Source organism: Pseudophryne corroboree, unplaced genomic scaffold, assembly GCF_028390025.1.
Source record: "Pseudophryne corroboree isolate aPseCor3 unplaced genomic scaffold, aPseCor3.hap2 scaffold_121, whole genome shotgun sequence".
NCBI lineage: Eukaryota > Metazoa > Chordata > Amphibia > Anura > Myobatrachidae > Pseudophryne > Pseudophryne corroboree.
The window spans coordinates 855,137-882,689 of NW_026967835.1; the positions used below are offsets into that span (position 1 = coordinate 855,137).

The following is a 27,553-nucleotide window of genomic DNA, read 5'->3' on the forward strand; positions in this document are numbered from 1 at the left end:
GAGCTGCTCTGTAAGGCAAGTAAAAGGGTGTGGGCCCTGCAGCACTACCTGTAGTTTGCATTGTGCGTTGGAAGGCACGAAGTAAGCAGACGGGAGAAGTCAGGATAGTGCGCAAGGGCATAGAAGGGAGCGGCTCAAGAAAAGAGAAGTGGAAACAGACAGCAAACTAGGCTGGAGAGAGACCTGAGACAAAGAGATCTGAATTATACGAGAGATGACCAAGGGAAACACAAATTATGCAGTCAAGTTTCCCACATTTGGGGAAATCGCAGGGGCAGCACAACCAGAGTGCAATGGGTGAGCCTTGCCCTGGGAGAAGCACCTTCATGATCATAGTATCTCACCTGGCAGGTAAGTAGGAGTTGGGCTAGAGCTGGGGAGGGTCGCTGCTCGGGCACCCCCCTCTCAAGTGAAAGAGATCCAACTGAGGCAGCACAAGGGAACTCTCGAAAGAAGAACAAGGCTAGAGGAAGATCTGATATAAAGAAATCTGATTTTTACCAGAGCTGACCAGAGGAAAGCACAAACACAGTCCCCCACTACCACAAATAATGCAGTCGAGTTTCCCACATTTGGGGAAATCACAGGGGTCAGCATACCCAGAATGCAATGAATGAACCTCACCCTGGGAGAACAATCTTCATGACCATGGTATCGCCTATGCAAAATAAGTATGATTTGGGATAGGGCTGGGGAGGGCCGCTGCTCAGGCACATCTCTGTCAAGTAAAGGAGATTCAACTGAGGCAGCACAAGGGAACTCTCATCTGGGGACAACAACTGCAGGGAGAACACATATTTTCAGATGAACATGGGAGGGCAGAAGGCTGCCTAATACTGAAGCACCCCCAAACAACAAACCAAATGCAACAACTAGTGCAAGCATTCCTGGGGGAAGGCCTGCAGCAGATGGATTTGCATATGGTGATGTCATCCAAACAGTGGGTCAAAGTTGGCTTCAACCCTCGTCTGCATATGAAAAGAGACAAGGGGCGTGCAGGGCATGGCGGCCTTTTGCGGCGCTTGGATGACCCCTAGTTCGCATTACACACCTCCACCCTCCTTCGGTGTGGGGCTCATGTTGGCTATGCCCCAGCCCCTGAAGCATTCAAGCTGATTTCTTGCAGCAGCTGGGCACTGTAACAGCTCCAGAGCTGCTCTGTAAGGCAAGTAAAAGGGTGTGGGCCCTGCAGCACTACCTGTAGTTTGCATTGTGCATTGGAAGGCATAAAGTAAGCAGACGGGAGGAGAAGTCAGGATAGTGCACAAGGGTATAGAAGGGAGCGGCTGAAGAAAAGAGAAGTGGAAACAGACAGCAAACTAGGCTGGAGAGAGACCTGAGACAAAGAGATCTGAATTATACGAGAGCCGACCAGGGGAAACACAAATTATGCAGTCAAGTTTCCCACATTTGGGGAAATCGCAGGAGCAGCACACCCAGAGTACAATGGGTGAGCCTTGCCCTGGGAGAAGCACCTTCATGATCATAGTATCTCACCTGGCAGGTAAGTAGGAGTTGGTCTAGAGCTGGGGAGGGTCGCTGCTCGGGTACCCCCCTGTAAAGTGAAGGAGATCCAACTGAGGCAGCACAAGGGAACTCTCGAAAGAAGAACAAGGCTAAAGGAAAATCTGAGACAAAGAAATCTGACTTTTACCAGAGCTGACCAGAAGAAATCACAAACACAGCCTCCCACTACCACAAATAATGCAGTCAAGTTTCCCACATTTGGGGAAATCACAGGGGTCAGCATACCCAAAATGCAATGAATGAACCTCACCCTGGGAGAAAAATCTTCATGACCATGGTATCTCCTATGCAAAATAAGTATAATTTGGAATAGGGCTGGGGAGGGCCGCTGCTCATGCACATCTCTATCAAGTAAAGGAGATTCAACTGAGGCAGCACAAGGGAACTCTCATCTGGGGACAACAACTGCAGGGAGAACATATATTTTCAGATGAACATGGGAGGGCAGAAGGCTGCCTAATACTGAAGCACCCCCAAACAACAAACCAAATGCAACAACTAGTGCAAGCATTCCTGGGGGAAGGCCTGCCGCAGATGGATTTGCATATGGTGATGTCATCCAAGCAGTGGGTCAAAGTTGGCTTCAACCCTCGTCTGCATATGAAAAGAGAAAAGGGGCGTGCAGGGCATGGTGGCCTTTTGCGGCGCTTGGCTGACCCCTAGTTTGCATTAAACACCTCCACCCTCCTTTGGTGTGGGGCTCATGTTGGCTATGCCCCAGCCCCTGAAGCATTCAAGCTGATTTCTTGCAGCAGCTGGGCACTGTAACAGCTCCAGAGCTGCTCTGTAAGGCAAGTAAAAGGGTGTGGGCCCTGCAGCACTACCTGTAGTTCGCATTGTGCGTTGGAAGGCACAAAGTAAGCAGACAGGAGGAGAAGTCAGGATAGTGCGCAAGGGCATAGAAGGGAGCGGCTCAAGAAAAGAGAAGTGGAAACAGACAGCAAACTAGGCTGGAGAGAGACCTGAGACAAAGAGATCTGAATTATACGAGAGCCGACCAGGGGAAACACAAATTATGCAGTCAAGTTTCCCACATTTGGGGAAATCGCAGGGGCAGCACACCCAGAGTGCAATGGGTGAGCCTTGCCCTGGGAGAAGCACCTTCATGATCATAGTATCTCACCTGGCAGGTAAGTAGGAGTTGGGCTAGAGCTGGGGAGGGTCTCTGCTCGTGCACCCCCCTGTCAAGTGAAGGAGATCCAACTGAGGCAGCACAAGGGAACTCTCGAAAGAAGAACAAGGCTAGAGGAAGATCTGAAACAAAGAAATCTGACTTTTACCAGAGCTGACCAGAGGAAAACACAAACACAGTCCCCCACTACCACAAATAAAGCAGTCAAGTTTCCCACATTAAGGGAAATCACAGGGGTCAGCATACCCAGAATGCAATGAATGAACCTCACCCTGGGAGAATAATCTTCATGACCATGGTATCTCCTATGCAAAATAAGTATGATTTGGGATAGAGCTGGGGAGGGCCGCTGCTCAGGCACATCTCTGTCAAGTTAAGGAGATTCAACTGAGGCAGCACAAGGGAACTCTCATCTGGGGACAACAACTGCAGGGAGAACACATATTTTCAGATAAACATGGGAGGGCAGAAGGCTGCCTAATACTGAAACACCCCCAAACAACAAACCAAATGCAACAACTAGTGCAAGCATTCCTGGGGGAAGGCCTGCCGCAGATGGATTTGCATATGGTGATGTCATCCAAGCAGTGGGTCAAAGTTGGCTTCAACCCTCGTCTGCATATGAAAACAGAAAAGGGGCGTGCAGGGCATGGTGGCCTTTTGCGGCGCTTGTCTGACCCCTAGTTTGCATTAAACACCTCCACCCTCCTTCGGTGTGGGGCTCATGTTGGCTATGCCCCAGCCCCTGAAGCATTCAAGCTGATTTCTTGCAGCAGCTGGGCACTGTAACAGCTCCAGAGCTGCTCTGTAAGGCAAGTAAAAGGGTGTGGGCCCTGCAGCACTACCTGTAGTTTGCATTGTGCATTGGAAGGCACAAAGTAAGCAGACGGGAGGAGAAGTCAGGATAGTGCACAAGGGTATAGAAGGGAGCGGCTGAAGAAAAGAGAAGTGGAAACAGACAGCAAACTAGGCTGGAGAGAGACCTGAGACAAAGAGATCTGAATTATACGAGAGCCGACCAGGGGAAACACAAATTATGCAGTCAAGTTTCCCACATTTGGGGAAATCGCAGGAGCAGCACACCCAGAGTACAATGGGTGAGCCTTGCCCTGGGAGAAGCACCTTCATGATCATAGTATCTCACCTGGCAGGTAAGTAGGAGTTGGGCTAGAGCTGGGGAGGGTCGCTGCTCGTGTACCCCCCTGTAAAGTGAAGGAGATCAAACTGAGGCAGCACAAGGGAACTCTCGAAAGAAGAATAAGGCTAAAGGAAAATCTGAGACAAAGAAATCTGACTTTTACCAGAGCTGACCAGAGGAAAGCACAAACACAGTCTCCCACTACCACAAATAATGCAGTCAAGTTTCCCACATTTGGGGAAATCACAGCGGTCAGCATACCCAAAATGCAATGAATGAACCTCACCCTGGGAGAAAAATCTTCATGACCATGGTATCTCCTATGCAAAATAAGTATGATTTGGAATAGGGCTGGGGAGGGCCGCTGCTCATGCACATCTCTGTCAAGTAAAGGAGATTCAACTGAGGCAGCACAAGGGAACTCTCATCTTGGGACAACAACTGCAGGGAGAACATATATTTTCAGATGAACATGGGAGGGCAGAAGGCTGCCTAATACTGAAGCACCCCCAAACAACAAACCAAATGCAACAACTAGTGCAAGCATTCCTGGGGGAAGGCCTGCCACAGATGGATTTGCATATGGTGATGTCATCCAAGCAGTGGGTCAAAGTTGGCTTCAACCCTCGTCTGCATATGAAAATAAAAAAGGGGTGTGCAGGGCATGGCGGCCTTTTGCGGTGCTTGGATGACCCCTAGTTCGCATTAAACACCTCCACCCTCCTTCGGTGTGGGGCTCATGTTGGCTATGCCCCAGCCCCTGAAGCATTCAAGCTGATTTCTTGCAGCAGCTGGGCACTGTAACAGCTCCAGAGCTGCTCTGTAAGGCAAGTAAAAGGGTGTGGGCCCTGCAGCACTACCTGTAGTTTGCATTGTGCGTTGGAAGGCACGAAGTAAGCAGACGGGAGAAGTCAGGATAGTGCGCAAGGGCATAGAAGGGAGCGGCTCAAGAAAAGAGAAGTGGAAACAGACAGCAAACTAGGCTGGAGAGAGACCTGAGACAAAGAGATCTGAATTATACGAGAGATGACCAAGGGAAACACAAATTATGCAGTCAAGTTTCCCACATTTGGGGAAATCGTAGGAGCAGCACACCCAGAGTGCAATGGGTGAGCCTTGCCCTGGGAGAAGCACCTTCCTGATCATAGTATCTCACCTGGCAGGTAAGTAGGAGTTGGGCTAGAGCTGGGGAGGGTCACTGTTCGGGCACCCCCCTGCCAAGTGAAGGAGATCCAACTGAGGCAGCACAAGGAAACTCTCGAAAAAAGAACAAGGCTAGAGGAAGATCTGAGACAAAGAAATCTGACTTTTACCAGAGCTGACCAGAGGAAAGCACAAACACAGTCCCCCACTACCACAAATAATGCAGTCGAGTTTCCCACATTTGGGGAAATCACAGGGGTCAGCATACCCAGAATGCAATGAATGAACCTCACCCTGGGAGAACAATCTTCATGATAATGGTATCTCCTATGCAAAATAAGTATGATTTGTGATAGGGCTGGGGAGGGCCGCTGCTCAGGCACATCTCTGTCAAGTAAAGGAGATTCAACTGAGGCAGCACAAGGGAACTCTCATCTGGGGACAACAACTGCAGGGAGAACACATATTTTCAGATAAACATGGGAGAGCAGAAGGCTGCCTAATACTGAAGCACCCCAAACAACAAACCAAATGCAACAACTAGTACAAGCATTCCTGGGGGAAGGTCTGCAGAAGACGGATTTGCATACGGTGATGTCATCCAAGCAGTGGGCCAAAGTTGGCTGGAACCCTCATCTGCATATGAAAAGAGAAAAGGGGTATGCAGGGCATGGCGGCCTTTTGCGGCGCTTGGATGACCCTTAGTTCGCATTAAACACCTCCACCCTCCGTCGGTGTGGGGCTCATGTTGGCTATGCCCCAGCCCCTGAAGCATTCAAGCTGATTTCTTGCAGCAGCTGGGCACTGTAACAGCTCCAGAGCTGCTCTGAAAGGCAAGTAAAAGGGTGTGGGCCCTGCAGCACTACCTGTAGTTTGCATTGTGCGTTGGAAGGCACAAAGTAAGCAGACAGGAGGAGAAGTCAGGAGAGTCCACAAGGGTATAGAAGGGAGGGGCTCAAGAAAAAAGAAGTGGAAACAGACAGCAAACTAGGCTGGAGAGAGACCTGAGACAAAGAGATCTGAATTATATGAGAGCCGACCAGGGGAAACACAAATTATGCAGTCAAGTTTCCCACATTTGGGGAAATCGCAGGGGCAGCACACCCAGAGTGCAATGGGTGAGCCTTGCCCTGGGAGAAGCACCTACATGATCATAGTATCTCACCTGGCAGGTAAGTAGGAGTTGGGCTAGAGCTGGGGAGGGTCGCTGCTCGGGCACCCCCCTGTCAAGTGAAGGAGATCCAACTGAGGCAGCACAAGGGAACTCTCGAAAGAAGAACAAGGCTAGAGGAAGATCTGAGACAAAGAAATCTGACTTTTACCAGAGCTGACCAGAGGAAAGCACAAACACAGTCCCCCACTACCACAAATAATGCAGTTGAGTTTCCCACATTTGGGGAAATCACAGGGGTCAGCATACCCAGAATGCAATGAATGAACCTAACCCTGGGAGAACAATCTTCATGACCATGGTATCTCCTATGCAAAATAAGTATGATTTGGGATAGGGCTGGGGAGGGCCGCTGCTCAGGCACATCTCTGTCAAGTAAAGGAGATTCAACTGAGGCAGCACAAGGGAACTCTCATCTGGGGACAACAACTGCAGGGAGAACACATATTTTCAGATGAACATGGGAGGGCAGAAGGCTGCCTAATACTGAAGCACCCCCAAACAACAAACCAAATGCAACAACTAGTAAAAGCATTCCTGGGAGAAGGTCTGCAGAAGACGGATTTGCATACGGTGATGTCATCCAAGCAGTGGGCCAAAGTTGGCTGGAACCCTCATCTGCATATGAAAAGAGAAAAGGGTTATGCAGGGCATGGCGGCCTTTTGCGGTGCTTGGATGACCCCTAGTTCGCATTAAACACCTCCATTCTCCTTCGGTGTGGGGCTCATGTTGGCTATGCCCCAGCCCCTGAAGTATTCAAGCTGATTTCTTGCAGCAGCTGGGCACTGTAACAGCTCCAGAGCTGCTCTGTAAGGCAAGTAAAAGGGTGTGGGCCCTGCAGCACTACCTGTAGTTCGCATTGTGCGTTGGAAGGCACAAAGTAAGCAGACAGGAGAAGTCAGGAGAGTGCACAAGGGCATAGAAGGCAGGGGCTCAAGAAAAGAGAAGTGGAAACAGACAGCAAACTAGGCTGGAGAGAGACCTGAGACAAAGAGATCTGAATTATACGAGTAGCCAACTAGAGGAAACACAAATTATGCAGTCAAGTGTCCCACATTTGGGGAAATCGTAGGAGCAGCACACCCAGAGTGCAATGGGTGAGCCTTGCCCTGGGAGAAGCACCTACGTGATCATAGTATCTCACCTGGCAGGTAAGTAGGAGTTGGGCTAGAGCTGGGGAGGGTCGCTGCTCGGGTACCCCCCCTGTCAAGTGAAGGAGATCCAACTGAGGCAGCACAAGGGAATTCTCGAAAGAAGAACAAGGCTAGAGGAAGATCTGAGACAAAGAAATCTGACTTTTACCAGAGCTGACCAGAGGAAAACACAAACACAGTCCCCCACTACCACAAATAATGCTGTCGAGTTTCCCACATTTGGGGAAATCACAGGGGTCAGCATACCCAGAATGCAATGAATGAACCTCACACTGGGAGAATAATCTTCATGACCATGGTCTCTCCTATGCAAAATAAGTATGATTTGGGATAGGGCTGGGGAGGGCCGCTGCTCAGGCACATCTCTGTCAAGTAAAGGAGATTCAACTGAGGCAGCATAAGGGAACTCTCATCTGGGGACAACAACTGCAGGGAGAACACATATTTTCAGATGAACATGGGAGGGCAGAAGGCTGCCTAATACTGAAGCACCCCCAAACAACAAACCAAATGCAACAACTAGTGCAAGCATTCCTGGGGGAAGGCCTGCAGCAGATGGATTTGCATATGGTGATGTCATCCAAAGCAGTGGGTCAAAGTTGGCTTCAACCCTCGTCTGCATATGAAAAGAGAAAAGGGGCGTGCAGGGCATGGCGGCCTTTTGCGGCGCTTGGATGACCCCTAGTTCGCATTAAACACCTCCACCCTCCTTCGGTGTGGGGCTCATGTTGGCTATGCCCCAGCCCCTGAAGCATTCAAGCTGATTTCTTGCAGTAGCTGGGCACTGTAACTGCTCCAGAGCTGCTCTGTACGGCAAGTAAAAGGGTGTGGGCCCTGCAGCACTACCTGTAGTTTGCATTGTGCATTGGAAGGCACAAAGTAAGCAGACGGGAGAAGTAAGGATAGTGCGCAAGGCCATAGAATGGAGCGGCTTAAGAAAAGAGAAGTGGAAACAGACAGCAAACTAGGCTGGAGAGAGACCTGAGACAAAGAGATCTGAATTATACGAGAGCCGACCAGGGGAAACACAAATTATGCAGTCAAGTTTCCCACATTTGGGGAAATCGCAGCGGCAGCACATCCAGAGTGCAATGGGTGAGCCTTGCCCTGGGAGAAGCACCTTCATGATTATAGTATCTCACCTGGCAGGTAAGTAGAAGTTGGGCTAGAGCTGGGGAGAGTCGCTGCACGGGCACCCCCCTGTCAAGTGAAGGAGATCCAACTGAGGCAGCACAAGGGAACTCTCGAAAGAAGAACAAGGCTAGAGGAAGATCTGAAACAAAGAAATCTGACTTTTACCAGAGCTGACCAGAGGAAAGCACAAACACAGCCCCCACTACCACAAATAATGCAGTTGAGTTTCCCACATTTGGGGAAATCACAGGGGTCAGCATACCCAGAATGCAATGAATGAACCTCACCCTGGGAGAACAATCTTCAAGACCATGGTCTCTCCTATGCAAAATAAGTATGTTTTGGGATAGGGCTGGGGAGGGCCGCTGCTCAGGCACATCTCTGTCAAGTAAAGGAGATTCAGCTGAGGCAGCACAAGGGAACTCTCATCTGGGGACAACAACTGCAGGGAGAACACATATTTTCAGATGAACATGGGAGGGCAGAAGGCTGCCTAATACTGAAGCACCCCCAAACAACAAACCAAATGCAACAACTAGTGCAAGCATTCCTGGGGGAAGGCCTGCAGCAGATGGATTTGCATATGGTGATGCCATCCAAGCAGTGGGTCAAAGTTGGCTTCAACCCTCGTCTGCATATGAAAAGAGAAAAGGGGCGTGCAGGGCATGGCGGCCTTTTGCGGCGCTTGGATGACCCCTAGTTCGCATTACACACCTCCACCCTCCTTCGGTGTGGGGCTCATGTTGGCTATGCCCCAGCCCCTGAAGCATTCAAGCTGATTTCTTGCAGCAGCTCGGCACTGTAACTGCTCCAGAGCTGCTCTGTAAGGCAAGTAAAAGGGTGTGGGCCCTGCAGCACTACCTGTAGTTTGCATTGTGCGTTGGAAGGCACGAAGTAAGCAGACGGGAGAAGTCAGGATAGTGCGCAAGGGCATAGAAGGGAGCGGCTCAAGAAAAGAGAAGTGGAAACAGACAGCAAACTAGGCTGGAGAGAGACCTGAGACAAAGAGTTCTGAATTATACGAGAGATGACCAAGGGAAACACAAATTATGCAGTCAAGTTTCCCACATTTGGGGAAATCGCAGGGGCAGCACAACCAGAGTGCAATGGGTGAGCCTTGCCCTGGGAGAAGCACCTTCATGATCATAGTATCTCACCTGGCAGGTAAGTAGGAGTTGGGCTAGAGCTGGGGAGGGTCGCTGCTCGGGCACCCCCCTCTCAAGTGAAAGAGATCCAACTGAGGCAGCACAAGGGAACTCTCGAAAGAAGAACAAGGCTAGAGGAAGATCTGATATAAAGAAATCTGATTTTTACCAGAGCTGACCAGAGGAAAGCACAAACACAGTCCCCCACTACCACAAATAATGCAGTCGAGTTTCCCACATTTGGGGAAATCACAGGGGTCAGCATACCCAAAATGCAATGAATGAACCTCACCCTCGGAGAACAATCTTCATGTCCATGGTATCTCCTATGCAAAATAAGTATGATTTGGGATAGGGCTGGGGAGGGCCGCTGCTCAGGCACATCTCTGTCAAGTAAAGGAGATTCAACTGAGGCAGCACAAGGGAACTCCCATCTGGGGACAACAACTGCAGGGAGAACACATATTTTCAGATGAACATGGGAGGGCAGAAGGCTGCCTAATACTGAAGCACCCCCAAACAACAAACCAAATGCAACAACTAGTACAAGCATTCCTGGGGGAAGTTCTGCAGAAGACGGATTTGCATACGGTGATGTCATCCAAGCAGTGGGCCAAAGTTGGCTGGAACCCTCATCTGCATATGAAAAAAGAAAAGGGGTATGCAGGGCATGGCGGCCTTTTGCGGCGCTTGGATGACCCTTAGTTCGCATTAAACACCCCCACCCTCCTTCGGTGTGGGGCTCATGTTTGCTATGCCCCAGCCCCTGAAGCATTCAAGCTGATTTCTTGCAGCAGCTGGGCACTGTAACAGCTCCAGAGCTGCTCTGTACGGCAAGTAAAAGGGTGTGGGCCCTGCAGCACTACCTGTAGTTTGCATTGTGCATTGGAAGGCACTTAAGAAAAGAGAAGTGGAAACAGACAGCAAACTAGGCTGGAGAGAGACCTGAGACAAAGAGATCTGAATTATACGAGAGCCGACCAGGGGAAACACAAATTATGCAGTCAAGTTTCCCACATTTGGGGAAATCGCAGGGGCAGCACATCCAGAGTGCAATGGGTGAGCCTTGCCCTGGGAGAAGCACCTTCATGATTATAGTATCTCACCTGGCAGGTAAGTAGAAGTTGGGCTAGAGCTGGGGAGAGTCGCTGCACGGGCACCCCCCTGTCAAGTGAAGGAGATCCAACTGAGGCAGCACAAGGGAACTCTCGAAAGAAGAACAAGGCTAGAGGAAGATCTGAAACAAAGAAATCTGACTTTTACCAGAGCTGACCAGAGGAAAGCACAAACACAGTCCCCCACTACCACAAATAATGCAGTTGAGTTTCCCACATTTGGGGAAATCACAGGGGTCAGCATACCCAGAATGCAATGAATGAACCTCACCCTGGGAGAACAATCTTCAAGACCATGGTCTCTCCTATGCAAAATAAGTATGATTTGGGATAGGGCTTGGGAGGGCCGCTGCTCAGGCACATCTCTTTCAAGTAAAGGAGATTCAACTGAGGCAGCACAAGGGAACTCTCCTCTGGGGACAACAACTGCAGGGAGAACACATATTTTCAGATGAACATGGGAGGGCCTAATACTGAAGCACCCCCAAACAACAAACCAAATGCAACAACTAGTGCAAGCATTCCTGGGGGAAGGCCTGCAGCAGATGGATTTGCATATGGTGATGCCATCCAAGCAGTGGGTCAAAGTTGGCTTCAACCCTCGTCTGCATATGAAAAGAGAAAAGGGGCGTGCAGGGCATGGCGGCCTTTTGCGGCGCTTGGATGACCCCTAGTTCGCATTACACACCTCCACCCTCCTTCGGTGTGGGGCTCATGTTGGCTATGCCCCAGCCCCTGAAGCATTCAAGCTGATTTCTTGCAGCAGCTGGGCACTGTAACTGCTCCAGAGCTGCTCTGTAAGGCAAGTAAAAGGGTGTGGGCCCTGCAGCACTACCTGTAGTTTGCATTGTGCATTGGAAGGCACGAAGTAAGCAGACGGGAGAAGTCAGGATAGTGCGCAAGGGCATAGAAGGGAGCGGCTCAAGAAAAGAGAAGTGGAAACAGACAGCAAACTAGGCTGGAGAGAGACCTGAGACAAAGAGATCTGAATTATACGAGAGATGACCAAGGGAAACACAAATTATGCAGTCAAGTTTCCCACATTTGGGGAAATCGCAGGGGCAGCACAACCAGAGTGCAATGGGTGAGCCTTGCCCTGGGAGAAGCACCTTCATGATCATAGTATCTCACCTGGCAGGTAAGTAGGAGTTGGGCTAGAGCTGGGGAGGGTCGCTGCTCGGGCACCCCCCTCTCAAGTGAAAGAGATCCAACTGAGGCAGCACAAGGGAACTCTCGAAAGAAGAACAAGGCTAGAGGAAGATCTGATATAAAGAAATCTGATTTTTACCAGAGCTGACCAGAGGAAAGCACAAACACAGTCCCCCACTACCACAAATAATGCAGTCGAGTTTCCCACATTTGGGGAAATCACAGGGGTCAGCATACCCAGAATGCAATGAATGAACCTCACCCTGGGAGAACAATCTTCATGACCATGGTATCGCCTATGCAAAATAAGTATGATTTGGGATAGGGCTGGGGAGGGCCGCTGCTCAGGCACATCTCTGTCAAGTAAAGGAGATTCAACTGAGGCAGCACAAGGGAACTCTCATCTGGGGACAACAACTGCAGGGAGAACACATATTTTCAGATGAACATGGGAGGGCAGAAGGCTGCCTAATACTGAAGCACCCCCAAACAACAAACCAAATGCAACAACTAGTGCAAGCATTCCTGGGGGAAGGCCTGCAGCAGATGGATTTGCATATGGTGATGTCATCCAAACAGTGGGTCAAAGTTGGCTTCAACCCTCGTCTGCATATGAAAAGAGACAAGGGGCGTGCAGGGCATGGCGGCCTTTTGCGGCGCTTGGATGACCCCTAGTTCGCATTACACACCTCCACCCTCCTTCGGTGTGGGGCTCATGTTGGCTATGCCCCAGCCCCTGAAGCATTCAAGCTGATTTCTTGCAGCAGCTGGGCACTGTAACTGCTCCAGAGACGCTCTGTAAGGCAAGTAAAAGGGTGTGGGCCCTGCAGCACTACCTGTAGTTTGCATTGTGCGTTGGAAGGCACGAAGTAAGCAGACGGGAGAAGTCAGGATAGTGCGCAAGGGCATAGAAGGGAGCGGCTCAAGAAAAGAGAAGTGGAAACAGACAGCAAACTAGGCTGGAGAGAGACCTGAGACAAAGAGATCTGAATTATACGAGAGCCGACCAGGGGAAACACAAATTATGCAGTCAAGTTTCCCACATTTGGGGAAAACGCAGAAGCAGCACACCCAGAGTGCAATGGGTGAGCCTTGCCCTGGGAGAAGCACCTTCATGATCATAGTATCTCACCTGGCAGGTAAGTAGGAGTTGGGCTAGAGCTGGGGAGGGTCGCTGCTCGAGCATCCCCCTGTCAAGTAAAGGAGATTCAACTGAGGCAGCACAAGGGAACTCTCATCTGGGGACAACAACTGCAGGGAGAACACATATTTTCAGATAAAAATCTTGGTCATGCTCTGGTTTCTCTTCAGAACGAACAAATCTTTCGCCTTTTACTAAAGATTTCCGTGGAGAGGAGCAAAACCGAGTTTTATCTCAATTTTTGCATGCCCCATCTTTTTGGGGTTTCTTTTATCGGTTTAAAGATAGAATGAGTGTGCTTTAATGTAAGCTCATTTGCATAGAAATGACAGTAAATGTTTGTTTCTTTTCAAACAGAACTTTCTTGACCATGCTACTTGCTTGAAAGATCTGGGAGCACATGGAATACAGTACAAACCATGCTTATAGCAAGGAGAAGACAGGTGAGAAATCTGCTTTCTTTCAAATTGGGCGCTCACTTTGATCTGAATGAGGACTGCTGGCACGGCACTCAGGCGACAGGTGGAATCTTGGTCATGCTCTGGTTTCTCTTCAGAACGAACAAATCTTTCGCCTTTTACTAAAGATTTCCGTGGAGAGGAGCAAAACTGAGTTTTATCTCAATTTTTGCATGCCCCATATTATTGGGGTTTCTTTTATCGGATTAAAGACAGAACGAGTGTGCTTTCTTGTTAGCTTTAATGTAAGTTTATTTGCATAACAATGACAATAAATGCCTGTTTCTTTTCAAGCAGAACTTTCTTGACCATACTAATTGCTTGAAAGATCTGGGAGCACATGGAAAAGAGTACAAACCATGCTTATAGCAAGGGGAAGCCTGGTGAGAAATCTGCTTTCTTTCTTTCAAATTGGGTGCTCACTTTGAGCTGAATGAGGACTGCTGGCATGGCACTCAGGCGACAGGTGGAATCTTGGTCATGCTCTGGTTTCTCTTCAGAACGAACAAATCTTTCGCCTTTTACTAAAGATTTCCGTGGAGAGGAGCAAAACTGAGTTTTATCTCAATTTTTGCATGCCCCGTCTTATTGGGGTTTCTTTTATCAGTTTAAAGATAGAACGAGTGTGCTTTAATGTAAGCTCATTTGCATAGAAATGACAGTAAATGTTTGTTTCTTTTCAAACAGAACTTTCTTGACTATACTAATTGCTTGAAAGATCTGGGAGCACATGGAAAAGAGTACAAACCATGTTTATAGCAAGGGGAAGCCTGGTGAGAAATCTGCTTTCTTTCTTTCAAAGTTGGTGCTCACTTTGAGCTGAATGAGGACTGCTGGCATGGCACTCAGGCGACAGGTAGAATCTTGGTCATGCTGTGGTTTCTCTTCAGAATGAACAAATCTTTCGCCTTTTACTAAAGATTTCCGTGGAGAGGAGCAAAACTGAGTTTTATCTCAATTTTTGCATGCCCCATCTTATTAAGGTTTTATTTTATCGGTTTAAAGATAGAACGAGTGTGCTTTAATGTAAGCTCATTTGCATAGAAATGACAGTAAATGTTTGTTTCTTTTCAAACAGAACTTTCTTGACCACACTAATCGTTTGAAAGATCTGGGAGCACATGCAAAAGAGTACAAACCATGTTTATAGCAAGGGGAAGCTGTCACAACTGAGGGCCTGAGCTGACGGGAGGCAGCCTCAGTTGTAGGGGCTGAGATGTACCGGAACCTGGGAGGTTGTATCAGACCCCTGGACATGTAAGTAACATAAATAATAAATGCCCGAAGGCGTGACCACGACAACTTGGATAAAAGTCAATGATGTTTATTATGACAACTCCGCAACACAGCAGCAGTAAAAGAAAACGTAAAAGTCAGCAAAGAATAAATACAGTTCCTGGGTACTACAGGATGGCAGGAGCCACAGGGCACTGGTAGTGTGAGATAGTTCTTATGATCTTCTAGATGGAAAGTCCTTACCAGGCCCGACTGTAGCAATGGAGATAACCCAGGATTGTGCCAGCTGGTGTTCCAGGAAAAGCTGGGTTGCTGAAGATAAAACAGCTGCTGTGGATACTGGCTGGAACCTGACTGTTGTTAGCACGTAGTGGATACTGGCTGGAACCAGTTAAATAATAAATGAACTTGGGAGCGATGAAATATGAACTGAAATGTAGAACTTGAGAGCGGAGAAATAATAATACCGGTGGAGAGTGGTAAAGTGTAGAAAGGACTAGAGATGAGCGGGTTCGGTTTCTCTGAATCCGAACCCGCACGAACTTCATGTTTTTTTCACGGGTCCGAGCAGACTCGGATCCTCCCGCCTTGCTCGGTTAACCCGAGCGCGCCCGAACGTCATCATGACGCTGTCGGATTCTCGCGAGACTCGGATTCTATATAAGGAGCCGCGCGTCGCCGCCATTTTCACACGTGCATTGAGATTGATAGGGAGAGGACGTGGCTGGCGTCCTCTCCATTTAGATTAGGGTTGAGAGAGAGAGAGAGAGATTGACCCGAGGCTGTGATACTGTAGAAGAGAGTGCAGAGTTTAGTGACTGACGACCACAGTGACCACCAGACAGTGCAGTTGTTTGTTTTATTTAATATATCCGTTCTCTGCCTGAAAAAAACGATACACACAGTGACTCAGTCACATACCATATCTGTGTGCACTGCTCAGCCCAGTGTGCTGCATCAATGTATATATATATATATATCTGACTGTGCTCAGCTCACACAGCTTATAATTGTGGGGGAGACTGGGGAGCACTGCAGTGCCAGTTATAGGTTATAGCAGGAGCCAGGAGTACATAATATTATATTAAAATTAAACAGTGCACACTTTTGCTGCAGGAGTGCCACTGCCAGTGTGACTAGTGACCAGTGACCTGACCACCAGTATATATAATATTAGTAGTATACTATCTCTTTATCAACCAGTCTATATTAGCAGCAGACACAGTACAGTGCGGTAGTTCACGGCTGTGGCTACCTCTGTGTCGGCACTCGGCAGCCCGTCCATAATTGTATATACCACCTAACCGTGGTTTTTTTTTCTTTCTTTATAGTCATACTAGTTACGAGTATACTATCTCTTTATCAACCAGTCTATATTAGCAGCAGACACAGTACAGTGCGGCAGTTCACGGCTGTGGCTACCTCTGTGTCGGCACTCGGCAGCCCGTCCATAATTGTATATACCACCTAACCGTGGTTTTTTTTTCTTTCTTTATACATACATACTAGTTACGAGTATACTATCTCTTTATCAACCAGTCTATATTAGCAGCAGACACAGTACAGTGCGGTAGTTCACGGCTGTGGCTACCTCTGTGTCGGCACTCGGCAGCCCGTCCATAATTGTATTTACCACCTAACCGTGGTTTTTTTTTCTTTCTTTATACATACATACTAGTTACGAGTATACTATCTCTTTATCAACCAGTCTATATATTAGCAGCAGACACAGTACAGTGCAGTAGTTCACGGCTGTGGCTACCTCTGTGTCGGCACTCGGCAGCCCGTCCATAATTGTATATACCACCTAACCGTGGTTTTTTTTTCTTTCTTTATACATACATACTAGTTACGAGTATACTATCTCTTTATCAACCAGTCTATATATTAGCAGCAGACACAGTACAGTGCGGTAGTTCACGGCTGTGGCTACCTCTGTGTCGGCACTCGGCAGCCCGTCCATAATTGTATATACCACCTAACCGTGGTTTTTTTTTCTTTCTTTATACATACATACTAGTTACGAGTATACTATCTCTTTATCAACCAGTCTATATTAGCAGCAGACACAGTACAGTGCGGTAGTTCACGGCTGTGGCTACCTCTGTGTCGGCACTCGGCAGCCCGTCCATAATTGTATATACCACCTAACCGTGGTTTTTTTTTCTTTCTTTATACATACATACTAGTTACGAGTATACTATCTCTTTATCAACCAGTCTATATATTAGCAGCAGACACAGTACAGTGCGGTAGTTCACGGCTGTGGCTACCTCTGTGTCGGCACTCGGCAGCCCGTCCATAATTGTATATACCACCTAACCGTGGTTTTTTTTTCTTTCTTTATACATACATACTAGTTACGAGTATACTATCTCTTTATCAACCAGTCTATATATTAGCAGCAGACACAGTACAGTGCGGTAGTTCACGGCTGTGGCTACCTCTGTGTCGGCACTCGGCAGCCCATCCATAATTGTATATACCACCTAACCGTGGTTTTTTTTTCTTTCTTTATACATACATACTAGTTACGAGTATACTATCTCTTTATCAACCAGTCTATATATTAGCAGCAGACACAGTACAGTGCGGTAGTTCACGGCTGTGGCTACCTCTGTGTCGGCACTCGGCAGCCCGTCCATAATTGTATATACCACCTAACCGTGGTTTTTTTTTCTTTCTTTATAGTCATACTAGTTACGAGTATACTATCTCTTTATCAACCAGTCTATATTAGCAGCAGACACAGTACAGTGCGGTAGTTCACGGCTGTGGCTACCTCTGTGTCGGCACTCGGCAGCCCGTCCATAATTGTATATACCACCTAACCGTGTTTTTTTTTTCTTTCTTTATACATACATACTAGTTACGAGTATACTATCTCTTTATCAACCAGTCTATATATTAGCAGCAGACACAGTACAGTGCGGTAGTTCACGGCTGTGGCTACCTCTGTGTCGGCACTCAGCAGCCCGTCCATAATTGTATATACCACCTAACCGTGGTTTTTTTTTCTTTCTTTATACATACATACTAGTTACGAGTATACTATCTCTTTATCAACCAGTCTATATATTAGCAGCAGACACAGTACAGTGCGGTAGTTCACGGCTGTGGCTACCTCTGTGTCGGCACTCGGCAGCCCGTCCATAATTGTATATACCACCTAACCGTGGTTTTTTTTTCTTTCTTTATACATACATACTAGTTACGAGTATACTATCTCTTTATCAACCAGTCTATATATTAGCAGCAGACACAGTACAGTGCGGTAGTTCACGGCTGTGGCTACCTCTGTGTCGGCACTCGGCAGCCCGTCCATAATTGTATACTAGTATCCAATCCATCCATCTCCATTGTTTACCTGAGGTGCCTTTTAGTTGTGCCTATTAAAATATGGAGAACAAAAATGTTGAGGTTCCAAAATTAGGGAAAGATCAAGATCCACTTCCACCTCGTGCTGAAGCTGCTGCCACTAGTCATGGCCGAGACGATGAAATGCCAGCAACGTCGTCTGCCAAGGCCGATGCCCAATGTCATAGTACAGAGCATGTCAAATCCAAAACACCAAATATCAGTAAAAAAAGGACTCCAAAACCTAAAATAAAATTGTCGGAGGAGAAGCGTAAACTTGCCAATATGCCATTTACCACACGGAGTGGCAAGGAACGGCTGAGGCCCTGGCCTATGTTCATGGCTAGTGGTTCAGCTTCACATGAGGATGGAAGCACTCAGCCTCTCGCTAGAAAAATGAAAAGACTAAAGCTGGCAAAAGCAGTAGCACCGCAAAGAACTGTGCGTTCTTCGAAATCCCAAATCCACAAGGAGAGTCCGACTCCAATTGTGTCGGTTGCGATGCCTGACCTTCCCAACACTGGACGTGAAGAGCATGCGCCTTCCACCATTTGCACGCCCCCTGCAAGTGATGGAAGGAGCACCCGCAGTCCAGTTCCTGATAGTCAGATTGAAGATGTCAGTGTTGAAGTACACCAGGATGAGGAGGATATGGGTGTTGCTGGCGCTGGGGAGGAAATTGACCAGGAGGATTCTGATGGTGAGGTGGTTTGTTTAAGTCAGGCACCCGGGGAGACACCTGTTGTCCGTGGTAGGAATATGGCCGTTGACATGCCTGGTGAAAATACCAAAAAAATCAGCTCTTCGGTGTGGAAGTATTTCACCAGAAATGCGGACAACAGGTGTCAAGCCGTGTGTTCCCTTTGTCAAGCTGTAATAAGTAGGGGTAAGGACGTTAACCACCTCGGAACATCCTCCCTTATACGTCACCTGCAGCGCATTCATAATAAGTCAGTGACAAGTTCAAAAACTTTGGGTGACAGCGGAAGCAGTCCACTGACCAGTAAATCCCTTCCTCTTGTAACCAAGCTCACGCAAACCACCCCACCAACTCCCTCAGTGTCAATTTCCTCCTTCCCCAGGAATGCCAATAGTCCTGCAGGCAATGTCACTGGCAATTCTGACGAGTCCTCTCCTGCCTGGGATTCCTCCGATGCATCCTTGCGTGTAACGCCTACTGCTGCTGGCGCTGCTGTTGTTGCTGCTGGGAGTCGATGGTCATCCCAGAAGGGAAGTCGTAAGCACACTTTTACTACTTCCACCAAGCAATTGACTGTCCAACAGTCCTTTGCGAGGAAGATGAAATATCACAGCAGTCATCCTGTTGCAAAGCGGATAACTGAGGCCTTGACAACTATGTTGGTGTTAGACGTGCGTCCGGTATCCGCCGTTAGTTCACAGGGAACTAGACAATTTCTTGAGGTAGTGTGCCCCCATTACCAAATACCATCTAGGTTCCACTTCTCTAGGCAGGCGATACCGAGAATGTACACGGACGTCAGAAAAAGACTCACCAGTGTCCTAAAAAATGCAGTTGTACCCAATGTCCACTTAACCACGGACATGTGGACAAGTGGAGCAGGGCAGGGTCAGGACTATATGACTGTGACAGCCCACTGGGTAGATGTATGGACTCCCGCCGCAAGAACAGCAGCGGCGGCACCAGTAGCAGCATCTCGCAAACGCCAACTCTTTCCTAGGCAGGCTACGCTTTGTATCACCGGTTTCCAGAATACGCACACAGCTGAAAACCTCTTACGGCAACTGAGGAAGATCATCGCGGAATGGCTTACCCCAATTGGACTCTCCTGTGGATTTGTGGCATCGGACAACGCCAGCAATATTGTGTGTGCATTAAATCTGGGCCAATTCCAGCACGTCCCATGTTTTGCACATACCTTGAATTTGGTGGTGCAGAATTTTTTAAAAAACGACAGGGGCGTGCAAGAGATGCTGTCGGTGGCCAGAAGAATTGCGGGACACTTTCGGCGTACAGGCACCACGTACAGAAAACTGGAGCACCACCAAAAACTACTGAACCTGCCCTGCCATCATCTGAAGCAAGAAGTGGTAACGAGGTGGAATTCAACCCTGTATATGCTTCAGAGGTTGGAGGAGCAGCAAAAGGCCATTCAAGCCTATACAATTGAGCACGATATAGGAGGTGGGATGCACCTGTCTCAAGCGCAGTGGAGAATGATTTCAACGTTGTGCAAGGTTCTGATGCCCTTTGAACTTGCCACACGTGAAGTCAGTTCAGACACTGCCAGCCTGAGTCAGGTCATTCCCCTCATCAGGCTTTTGCAGAAGAAGCTGGAGACATTGAAGGAGGAGCTAACACGGAGCGATTCCGCTAGGCATGTGGGACTTGTGGATGGAGCCCTTAATTCGCTTAGCAAGGATTCACGGGTGGTCAATCTGTTGAAATCAGAGCACTACATTTTGGCCACCGTGCTCGATCCTAGATTTAAAGCCTACCTTGGATCTCTCTTTCCGGCAGACACAAGTCTGCTGGGGTTCAAACACCTGCTGGTGAGTAAATTGTCAAGTCAAGCGGAACGCGACCTGTCAACAACATCTCCTCCTTCACATTCTCCCGCAACTGGGGGTGCGAGGAAAAGGCTCAGAATTCCGAGCCCACCCGCTGGCGGTGATGCAGGGCAGTCTGGAGCGACTGCTGATGCTGACATCTGGTCCGGACTGAAGGACCTGACAACGATTACGGACATGTCGTCTACTGTCACTGCATATGATTCTCTCCCCATTGAAAGAATGGTGGAGGATTATATGAGTGACCGCATCCAAGTAGGCACGTCACACAGTCCGTACTTATACTGGCAGGAAAAAGAGGCAATTTGGAGGCCCTTGCACAAACTGGCTTTATTCTACCTAAGTTGCCCTCCCACAAGTGTGTACTCCGAAAGAGTGTTTAGTGCCGCCGCTCACCTTGTCAGCAATCGGCGTACGAGGTTACATCCAGAAAATGTGGAGAAGATGATGTTCATTAAAATGAATTATAATCAATTCCTCCGTGGAGACATTGACCAGCAGCAATTGCCTCCACAAAGTACACAGGGAGCTGAGATGGTGGATTCCAGTGGGGACGAATTGATAATCTGTGAGGAGGGGGATGTACACGGTGATATATCGGAGGATGATGATGAGGTGGACATCTTGCCTCTGTAGAGCCAGTTTGTGCAAGGAGAGATTAATTGCTTCTTTTTTGGTGGGGGTCCAAACCAACCCGTCATATCAGTCACAGTCGTGTGGCAGACCCTGTCACTGAAATGATGGGTTGGTTAAAGTGTGCATGTCCTGTTTATACAACATAAGGGTGGGTGGGAGGGCCCAAGGACAATTCCATCTTGCACCTCTTTTTTCTTTTCTTTTTCTTTGCGTCATGTGCTGTTTGGGGAGGGTTTTTTGGAAGGGACATCCTGCGTGACACTGCAGTGCCACTCCTAGATGGGCCCGGTGTTTGTGTCGGCCACTAGGGTCGCTTATCTTACTCACACAGCTACCTCATTGCGCCTCTTTTTTTCTTTGCGTCATGTGCTGTTTGGGGAGGGTTTTTTGGAAGGGACATCCTGCGTGACACTGCAGTGACACTCCTAGATGGGCCCGGTGTTTGTGTCGGCCACTAGGGTCGCTTATCTTACTCACACAGCTACCTCATTGCGCCTCTTTTTTTCTTTGCGTCATGTGCTGTTTGGGGAGGGTTTTTTGGAAGGGACATCCTGCGTGACACTGCAGTGCCACTCCTAGATGGGCCCGGTGTTTGTGTCGGCCACTAGGGTCGCTAATCTTACTCACACAGCTACCTCATTGCGCCTCTTTTTTTCTTTGCGTCATGTGCTGTTTGGGGAGGGTTTTTTGGAAGGGCCATCCTGCGTGACACTGCAGTGCCACTCCTAGATGGGCCCGGTGTTTGTGTCGGCCACTAGGGTCGCTTATCTTACTCACACAGCGACCTCGGTGCAAATTTTAGGACTAAAAATAATATTGTGAGGTGTGAGGTATTCAGAATAGACTGAAAATGAGTGGAAATTATGGTTTTTGAGGTTAATAATACTTTGGGATCAAAATGACCGCCAAATTCTATGATTTAAGCTGTTTTTTAGGTTTTTTGGAAAAAAACACCCGAATCCAAAACACACCCGAATCCGACAAAAAAAATTCGGTGAGGTTTTGCCAAAACGCGGTCGAACCCAAAACACGGCCGCGGAACCGAACCCAAAACCAAAACACAAAACCCGAAAAATTTCCGGCGCTCATCTCTAGAAAGGACACCGGCCCTTTAAGGGAAGCTGTACTCTGCTGGAAGCTGAGCTGGAAGCAGGTAATGTTGTAGCTGGAAACAGATGAATCCACAATGGATTGGAGAGTCAGGCTACACCGCAGGTGGAATGCTGGTGCGGGTCTCTATGGTGGAAGTCTTGAGACAGGAGCTGGAACCTGGAAGACAATCACAGGAGAGAGACAAACAGGAACTAGGTTTGACAACCAAAGCACTGACGCCTTCCTTACTCAGGCACAGTGTATTTATACCTGCAGCAAGGAAGGGATTGGCTAGGCAATTGTGCAGATTATCAATACTGAGAACAGATTGGTGGAAATGATCAGCTGACAGAATCCAAGATGGCTGCGCCCATGCAGACACTTGGAGGGAAGTTTTGGTTTGTAATCCATGTGGTAATGAAAACAGTAATGGCGGCGCCGGCCACTGGAGACAGGAGGCGCCAGGCTGACAGATGCACATCCAACCACGCGGACACGGCGGAGGCCGCGGGAGACGCCATGCCAGGTGTAATATGGCGTTTACTGTGACAGCGTCCCAGAGTGACAGGAGAGAATACAGGAATGTACACATCAGGATAACAGATGGGATCCGGTCCTGGAGCGCTGAGCCAGCCTTAGGAGGCATCTGATGGGTAAGAAATGGCGTCCAGATACCCGGATCGTGACAGCACCCCCCCTTTAGGAGTGGCCCCAGGACACTTCTTTGGCTTTTGAGGAAACTTGGAATGGAATCTCCGGACCAAGGCAGGAGCATGGACATCAGAAGCATTGGTCCATGAACGTTCCTCAGGACCATAACCCTTCCAGTCAATAAGATATTGTAGTTGACCGTAACGGTGACGTGAGTCCAGGATCTTGGCCACTTCATACTCAACGCCTCGTTGAGTTTGGACTTTCGGAGTTGGAGGAAGTGAGGAATGAAACCGATTCAAGATCAGCGGTTTCAACAGGGAAACATGGAATGTCCTGGGTATTTTTAAGAAGGGAGGCAACTGGAGTCTGTAAGCAACAGGATTGATGACTTGTTCAATCTTGAAAGGACCGATATAGCGAGGTGCAAACTTCATACTGGGAACTCTTAACCTCAAATTCTTCGTGGATAACCATACCCGATCACCCACCTTGAGAGCAGGAACTGCTCGACGCTTCTTATCCGCAAACTTCTTGTACCTGAACGATGCCTTGAGCAGAGCTGATCGTACGCTCTTCCAGATATTGGCAAACTGATGCAAGGTGATATCCACTGCGGGAACAGAAGTTGCTGGAAGCGGTTGGAACTCAGGGACTTTAGGGTGGAATCCAAAGTTAGTGAAGAATGGTGTTGAAGCAGATGAAGAATGATACTGGTTGTTATGACAGAACTCGGCCCAGGGAAGTAATTGAACCCAGTCATCTTGAGAGGAGGACACATAGATGCGGAGGAAGGCCTCCAAGTCCTGATTCACCCTCTCGGTTTGACCATTGGTCTGAGGATGGTAAGCCGTGGAAAACTTTAGCTTGACTTGGAGGACTTGACATAAACTTCGCCAGAATTTGGCTGTGAATTGAACTCCTCGATCTGAGATAATTTCTTCAGGAAGACCGTGGAGTCGGAAGATCTCTTGTATGAATACTTGAGCCAACTTGGAAGCTGACGGAAGACCGGTGAGAGGAATGAAGTGTGCCATCTTGGTGAACCGGTCAACTACCACCCAGATGGTATTGAACTTGTTGCACATGGGTAAGTCTGTAATGAAATCCATCGACAAGTGGGTCCATGGTCGACGGGGAACGAATAGTGGAACCAGTTGCCCCGCAGGCGACTGGCGGGATACTTTATGTTGGGCACACTTTGGGCAAGATGCAATAAACTCCAAGACGTCCTTTTTCAGAGTTGGCCACCAATAGGACCTAGAGATAAACTCCAGGGTTTTTTGGATACCTGTATGTCCGGCAAAACGGGAAGCATGGGCCCAATGCATGAGCTTCTTCCTTAGCATCGGCTTCACAAAACTTTTCCCTGATGGGGGCGTAGAGTCCATCCCTACCGTGGAGAATGCCAACGGACTTATAATAGGATGCTTGTCTGAAGACTCTGACTCATTTTCTTGCTCCCATGAGAGGGAAAGGGCATCGGCCTTGCGATTCTGAGAGCCCGGACAGAACTGGAGTTTAAAGTCGAACCTGGAAAAGAAAAGTGCCCATCTGGCCTGACGAGGGTTGAGACATTGTGCGCCTTTCAAATATAGAACGTTCTTGTGGTCTGTAAGGATGGTGATTGAATGAGAAGCTCCCTCCAACAGATATCTCCACTCCTCTAGAGCGAGCTTGATGGCTAGCAACTCCTGGTCGCCAATGGCATAGTTGCGCTCCGCTGGGGAGAACTTCCGTGAAAAGAAACTGCAAGGATGTAAATGGCCATCTTTAGCCCTCTGAGATAACACCGCTCCTACTCCAACGGAGGAGGCATCCACCTCTAGGATGAAAGGAGAGTCGATGTCAGGCTGTTTCAGGACAGGCGCAGAGATGAACCTCTGTTTTAAAAGATGAAAAGCTTGCATGGCTTCTTCAGACCACTTGGACGGGTTAGCACCCTTCTTGGTGAAAGCAGTAATAGGCGCCACAATGGTGGGAAAGTCATGTATAAACTTTCGGTAATAATTGGCGAACCCTAAGAACCTCTGGACCCCTTTGAGGGTTAAGGGTACTGGCCAATTCTGAATTGCTTGTAGTTTCTCAGGATCCATCTCTAGTCCGAAACCGGACACAATGTACCCTAGAAACGGAATGGACTTGACTTCAAAGACGCATTTCTCTAATTTGCAATAGAGATGATTGACACGGAGACGGGACAGAACCTCCTTTACCCAAAAACGATGTTCCTCTAAATTGTTGGCAAAAATGAGGATATCATCTAGATAGACCACGACATGACGGTATAGAATGTCTCTGAAGATCTCATTGACGAAATGCTGGAAGACAGCTGGAGCATTGCTCAATCCGAAGGGCATGACGAGGTACTCATAATGTCCGTCACGGGTGTTAAATGCGGTCTTCCACTCGTCACCCTCACGGATCCGGATGAGATTGTATGCACCTCGCAAGTCCAGCTTTGTAAAGATGGTAGCTCCGCTAACTCTGTCAAAGAGCTCAGTAATCAGGGGTAAAGGATAACGGTTCTTGATGGTAATGTCGTTCAAACCTCTGTAGTCGATGCACGGCCGCAGACCACCATCTTTCTTTTTTACAAAAAAGAAGCCTGCGCCGGCTGGAGAAGAAGAAGGTCGAATGAACCCCTTTGCTAGGTTCTCTTTAATATATTCCTCCATAGAATGCGTCTCAGGCAGAGACAACGGATAAGTTCGGCCTCGAGGTGGAACCTTCCCTGGAACGAGATCAATCGGACAGTCCCATTCTCTATGAGGAGGAAGGATATCAGCAGAAGCTTTACTGAACACATCCGTGAAATCTTGATATGGAGGAGGTGGAACATCAGACGACCTGGGGGAGGAAGAACAGACAGGCAATACTTTAAACAAACATGTCTCAGCACAGGAGGAACCCCATGCCAGGATTTGCGTAGTCGTCCAATCAATTGTAGGATTGTGAAGACGGAGCCATGGAAGGCCCAGGACCACAGGATGTGTGGCTCTTGGAATCACTAAAAAAGAAATAAGTTCGGAATGAAGAACTCCCACTCTCAGACGAACTGGTAGAGTCCTTAAAGAAATAACTGCATCAAAAATTTTGCTGCCATCCACGGCAGTTAAAGAAATGGACGAAGGAAGTCTCTCGGTGGGTAGGGACCACCGTTTAACATAGGCTTCGGTAATAAAGTTCCCAGCTGCTCCGGAATCAAGGAGGGCAATGACGTTCCGATAACGTTGAGCAACTTGAAGCGAGACTGGGAGATTACAATCTTGAGAAGATGGAGAGGAGATCATTACTCCTAGCCGGCCCTCTCCTTGGCGAGCTAGGATTTGAAGTTTCCCAGACGTTTGGGACAGGCATTAATGGTGTGAGACGGAGCTGCACAATAGAGACAGAGAAACTCGGAGAGACGTCTTCGGCGCTCAGCAGGGGTTAAACGGGAACGGCCAAGTTGCATGGGCTCATCTTTAGATGGTGACAGTTGACGAGGAGGAGGAGCAGAAGATTTTGGAGCAGATGATCTTCCACGCTCAGTTGCTCTCTCTCTGAAACGTAAATCAACTTTCGTGCAGAGTGAGATTAGCTCATCTAACTTAGAAGGTAAGTCTCTGGTAGCTAACTCATCTTTAATACGCTCAGATAAGCCATGCCAGAATGCAGCATACAGGGCCTCGTCGTTCCATGCCAGTTCGGATGCCAGGATCTGGAACTGTATCAGATATTGTCCTACAGTACGTGACCCCTGGCGTAAACGGAGAATCTCGGATGAAGCTGAGGTTACCCGGCCTGGCTCGTCGAAGATGCGCCTGAATGTTGACACGAAGGCAGTGTAGGAAGATAGCAGGGTGTCGGACCTCTCCCATAACGGTGATGCCCAATCAAGGGCTGAGCCACTGAGAAGAGAAATAATGTAGGCAATTTTTGTACGGTCACTGGGAAAATTGCCAGGTTGTAGCTCAAACTGAATCTCACACTAGTTGAGAAATCCCCTGCAGAATCTTGGAGATCCGTCAAATTTTGCTGGCGTTGGAAGATGAAGACGTGGAGCAGAAATGGGTAAGGTGGGTGGGGTTATAGCTGGAGTCACTGTGGTTGACGCACCAGACGCGCCTGATCCACGGAGAGTTGTCTGAATCCCATCCAGCCGAGTAGAGAGATCCTGGAGACAGCGGATGATGTGGCCCTGTGCAGCCTCCTGATGTTCTAGTCGGGCTGCCAGTTCTTGCATCGGCCTGGCCGCTTGATCCTGGTCTCCGGCTGGATTCATTTGGTCAGTGCTTACTGTCACAACTGAGGGCCTGAGCTGACGGGAGGCAGCCTCAGTTGTAGGGGCTGAGATGTACCGGAACCTGGGAGGTTGTATCAGACCCCTGGACATGTAAGTAACATAAATAATAAATGCCCGAAGGCGTGACCACGACAACTTGGATAAAAGTCAATGATGTTTATTATGACAACTCCGCAACACAGCAGCAGTAAAAGAAAACGTAAAAGTCAGCAAAGAATAAATACAGTTCCTGGGTACTACAGGATGGCAGGAGCCACAGGGCACTGGTAGTGTGAGATAGCTCTTATGATCTTCTAGATGGAAAGTCCTTACCAGGCCCGACTGTAGCAATGGAG

The 27,553-nt window shown here is 48.4% G+C and overlaps 24 non-coding genes and 3 pseudogenes across 24 annotated transcripts; 4 read left to right on the top strand and 23 right to left on the bottom strand.

The window, feature by feature from the left end:
• Positions 1 to 196: 196 nt before the first annotated feature.
• On the bottom strand, positions 197 to 359 carry LOC134992547 (U1 spliceosomal RNA). Its single transcript, XR_010196698.1, has one exon. It is a non-coding gene; the product is annotated as a U1 spliceosomal RNA (small nuclear RNA).
• Positions 360 to 511: 152 nt separating this feature from the next.
• Positions 512 to 675, bottom strand: LOC134992172 (U1 spliceosomal RNA). Its single transcript, XR_010196360.1, has one exon. It is a non-coding gene; the product is annotated as a U1 spliceosomal RNA (small nuclear RNA).
• A 674-nt stretch (positions 676 to 1,349) lies between these two features.
• LOC134992467 (U1 spliceosomal RNA) lies at positions 1,350 to 1,512 on the bottom strand. Its single transcript, XR_010196629.1, has one exon. It is a non-coding gene; the product is annotated as a U1 spliceosomal RNA (small nuclear RNA).
• Positions 1,513 to 1,664: 152 nt separating this feature from the next.
• Positions 1,665 to 1,828, bottom strand: LOC134992312 (U1 spliceosomal RNA). The gene has a single exon (XR_010196492.1). It is a non-coding gene; the product is annotated as a U1 spliceosomal RNA (small nuclear RNA).
• A 674-nt stretch (positions 1,829 to 2,502) lies between these two features.
• LOC134992391 (U1 spliceosomal RNA) lies at positions 2,503 to 2,665 on the bottom strand. Its single transcript, XR_010196564.1, has one exon. It is a non-coding gene; the product is annotated as a U1 spliceosomal RNA (small nuclear RNA).
• A 152-nt stretch (positions 2,666 to 2,817) lies between these two features.
• LOC134992305 (U1 spliceosomal RNA) lies at positions 2,818 to 2,981 on the bottom strand. Its single transcript, XR_010196486.1, has one exon. It is a non-coding gene; the product is annotated as a U1 spliceosomal RNA (small nuclear RNA).
• Positions 2,982 to 3,655: 674 nt separating this feature from the next.
• On the bottom strand, positions 3,656 to 3,818 carry LOC134992468 (U1 spliceosomal RNA). Its single transcript, XR_010196630.1, has one exon. It is a non-coding gene; the product is annotated as a U1 spliceosomal RNA (small nuclear RNA).
• Positions 3,819 to 3,970: 152 nt separating this feature from the next.
• On the bottom strand, positions 3,971 to 4,134 carry LOC134992333 (U1 spliceosomal RNA). The gene has a single exon (XR_010196512.1). It is a non-coding gene; the product is annotated as a U1 spliceosomal RNA (small nuclear RNA).
• A 671-nt stretch (positions 4,135 to 4,805) lies between these two features.
• Positions 4,806 to 4,968, bottom strand: LOC134992495 (U1 spliceosomal RNA). Its single transcript, XR_010196654.1, has one exon. It is a non-coding gene; the product is annotated as a U1 spliceosomal RNA (small nuclear RNA).
• A 152-nt stretch (positions 4,969 to 5,120) lies between these two features.
• On the bottom strand, positions 5,121 to 5,284 carry LOC134991978 (U1 spliceosomal RNA). Its single transcript, XR_010196177.1, has one exon. It is a non-coding gene; the product is annotated as a U1 spliceosomal RNA (small nuclear RNA).
• Positions 5,285 to 5,978: 694 nt separating this feature from the next.
• LOC134992559 (U1 spliceosomal RNA) lies at positions 5,979 to 6,120 on the bottom strand (annotated as a pseudogene).
• Positions 6,121 to 6,272: 152 nt separating this feature from the next.
• Positions 6,273 to 6,436, bottom strand: LOC134992589 (U1 spliceosomal RNA). Its single transcript, XR_010196731.1, has one exon. It is a non-coding gene; the product is annotated as a U1 spliceosomal RNA (small nuclear RNA).
• Positions 6,437 to 7,119: 683 nt separating this feature from the next.
• On the bottom strand, positions 7,120 to 7,271 carry LOC134992568 (U1 spliceosomal RNA; annotated as a pseudogene).
• Positions 7,272 to 7,424: 153 nt separating this feature from the next.
• On the bottom strand, positions 7,425 to 7,588 carry LOC134992327 (U1 spliceosomal RNA). Its single transcript, XR_010196506.1, has one exon. It is a non-coding gene; the product is annotated as a U1 spliceosomal RNA (small nuclear RNA).
• Positions 7,589 to 8,260: 672 nt separating this feature from the next.
• Positions 8,261 to 8,423, bottom strand: LOC134991924 (U1 spliceosomal RNA). Its single transcript, XR_010196139.1, has one exon. It is a non-coding gene; the product is annotated as a U1 spliceosomal RNA (small nuclear RNA).
• Positions 8,424 to 8,576: 153 nt separating this feature from the next.
• LOC134992214 (U1 spliceosomal RNA) lies at positions 8,577 to 8,738 on the bottom strand. The gene has a single exon (XR_010196399.1). It is a non-coding gene; the product is annotated as a U1 spliceosomal RNA (small nuclear RNA).
• Positions 8,739 to 9,436: 698 nt separating this feature from the next.
• On the bottom strand, positions 9,437 to 9,572 carry LOC134992561 (U1 spliceosomal RNA; annotated as a pseudogene).
• Positions 9,573 to 9,724: 152 nt separating this feature from the next.
• LOC134992188 (U1 spliceosomal RNA) lies at positions 9,725 to 9,888 on the bottom strand. The gene has a single exon (XR_010196375.1). It is a non-coding gene; the product is annotated as a U1 spliceosomal RNA (small nuclear RNA).
• A 615-nt stretch (positions 9,889 to 10,503) lies between these two features.
• On the bottom strand, positions 10,504 to 10,666 carry LOC134992580 (U1 spliceosomal RNA). The gene has a single exon (XR_010196724.1). It is a non-coding gene; the product is annotated as a U1 spliceosomal RNA (small nuclear RNA).
• A 152-nt stretch (positions 10,667 to 10,818) lies between these two features.
• LOC134992097 (U1 spliceosomal RNA) lies at positions 10,819 to 10,982 on the bottom strand. The gene has a single exon (XR_010196290.1). It is a non-coding gene; the product is annotated as a U1 spliceosomal RNA (small nuclear RNA).
• A 661-nt stretch (positions 10,983 to 11,643) lies between these two features.
• On the bottom strand, positions 11,644 to 11,806 carry LOC134992548 (U1 spliceosomal RNA). Its single transcript, XR_010196699.1, has one exon. It is a non-coding gene; the product is annotated as a U1 spliceosomal RNA (small nuclear RNA).
• A 152-nt stretch (positions 11,807 to 11,958) lies between these two features.
• Positions 11,959 to 12,122, bottom strand: LOC134992173 (U1 spliceosomal RNA). The gene has a single exon (XR_010196361.1). It is a non-coding gene; the product is annotated as a U1 spliceosomal RNA (small nuclear RNA).
• Positions 12,123 to 12,793: 671 nt separating this feature from the next.
• Positions 12,794 to 12,956, bottom strand: LOC134991891 (U1 spliceosomal RNA). Its single transcript, XR_010196112.1, has one exon. It is a non-coding gene; the product is annotated as a U1 spliceosomal RNA (small nuclear RNA).
• Positions 12,957 to 13,100: 144 nt separating this feature from the next.
• Positions 13,101 to 13,216, top strand: LOC134991987 (U5 spliceosomal RNA). The gene has a single exon (XR_010196186.1). It is a non-coding gene; the product is annotated as a U5 spliceosomal RNA (small nuclear RNA).
• A 270-nt stretch (positions 13,217 to 13,486) lies between these two features.
• On the top strand, positions 13,487 to 13,602 carry LOC134991979 (U5 spliceosomal RNA). The gene has a single exon (XR_010196178.1). It is a non-coding gene; the product is annotated as a U5 spliceosomal RNA (small nuclear RNA).
• A 286-nt stretch (positions 13,603 to 13,888) lies between these two features.
• On the top strand, positions 13,889 to 14,004 carry LOC134991994 (U5 spliceosomal RNA). Its single transcript, XR_010196192.1, has one exon. It is a non-coding gene; the product is annotated as a U5 spliceosomal RNA (small nuclear RNA).
• A 274-nt stretch (positions 14,005 to 14,278) lies between these two features.
• On the top strand, positions 14,279 to 14,394 carry LOC134992066 (U5 spliceosomal RNA). The gene has a single exon (XR_010196260.1). It is a non-coding gene; the product is annotated as a U5 spliceosomal RNA (small nuclear RNA).
• The last annotated feature ends 13,159 nt before the right edge of the window (positions 14,395 to 27,553 follow it).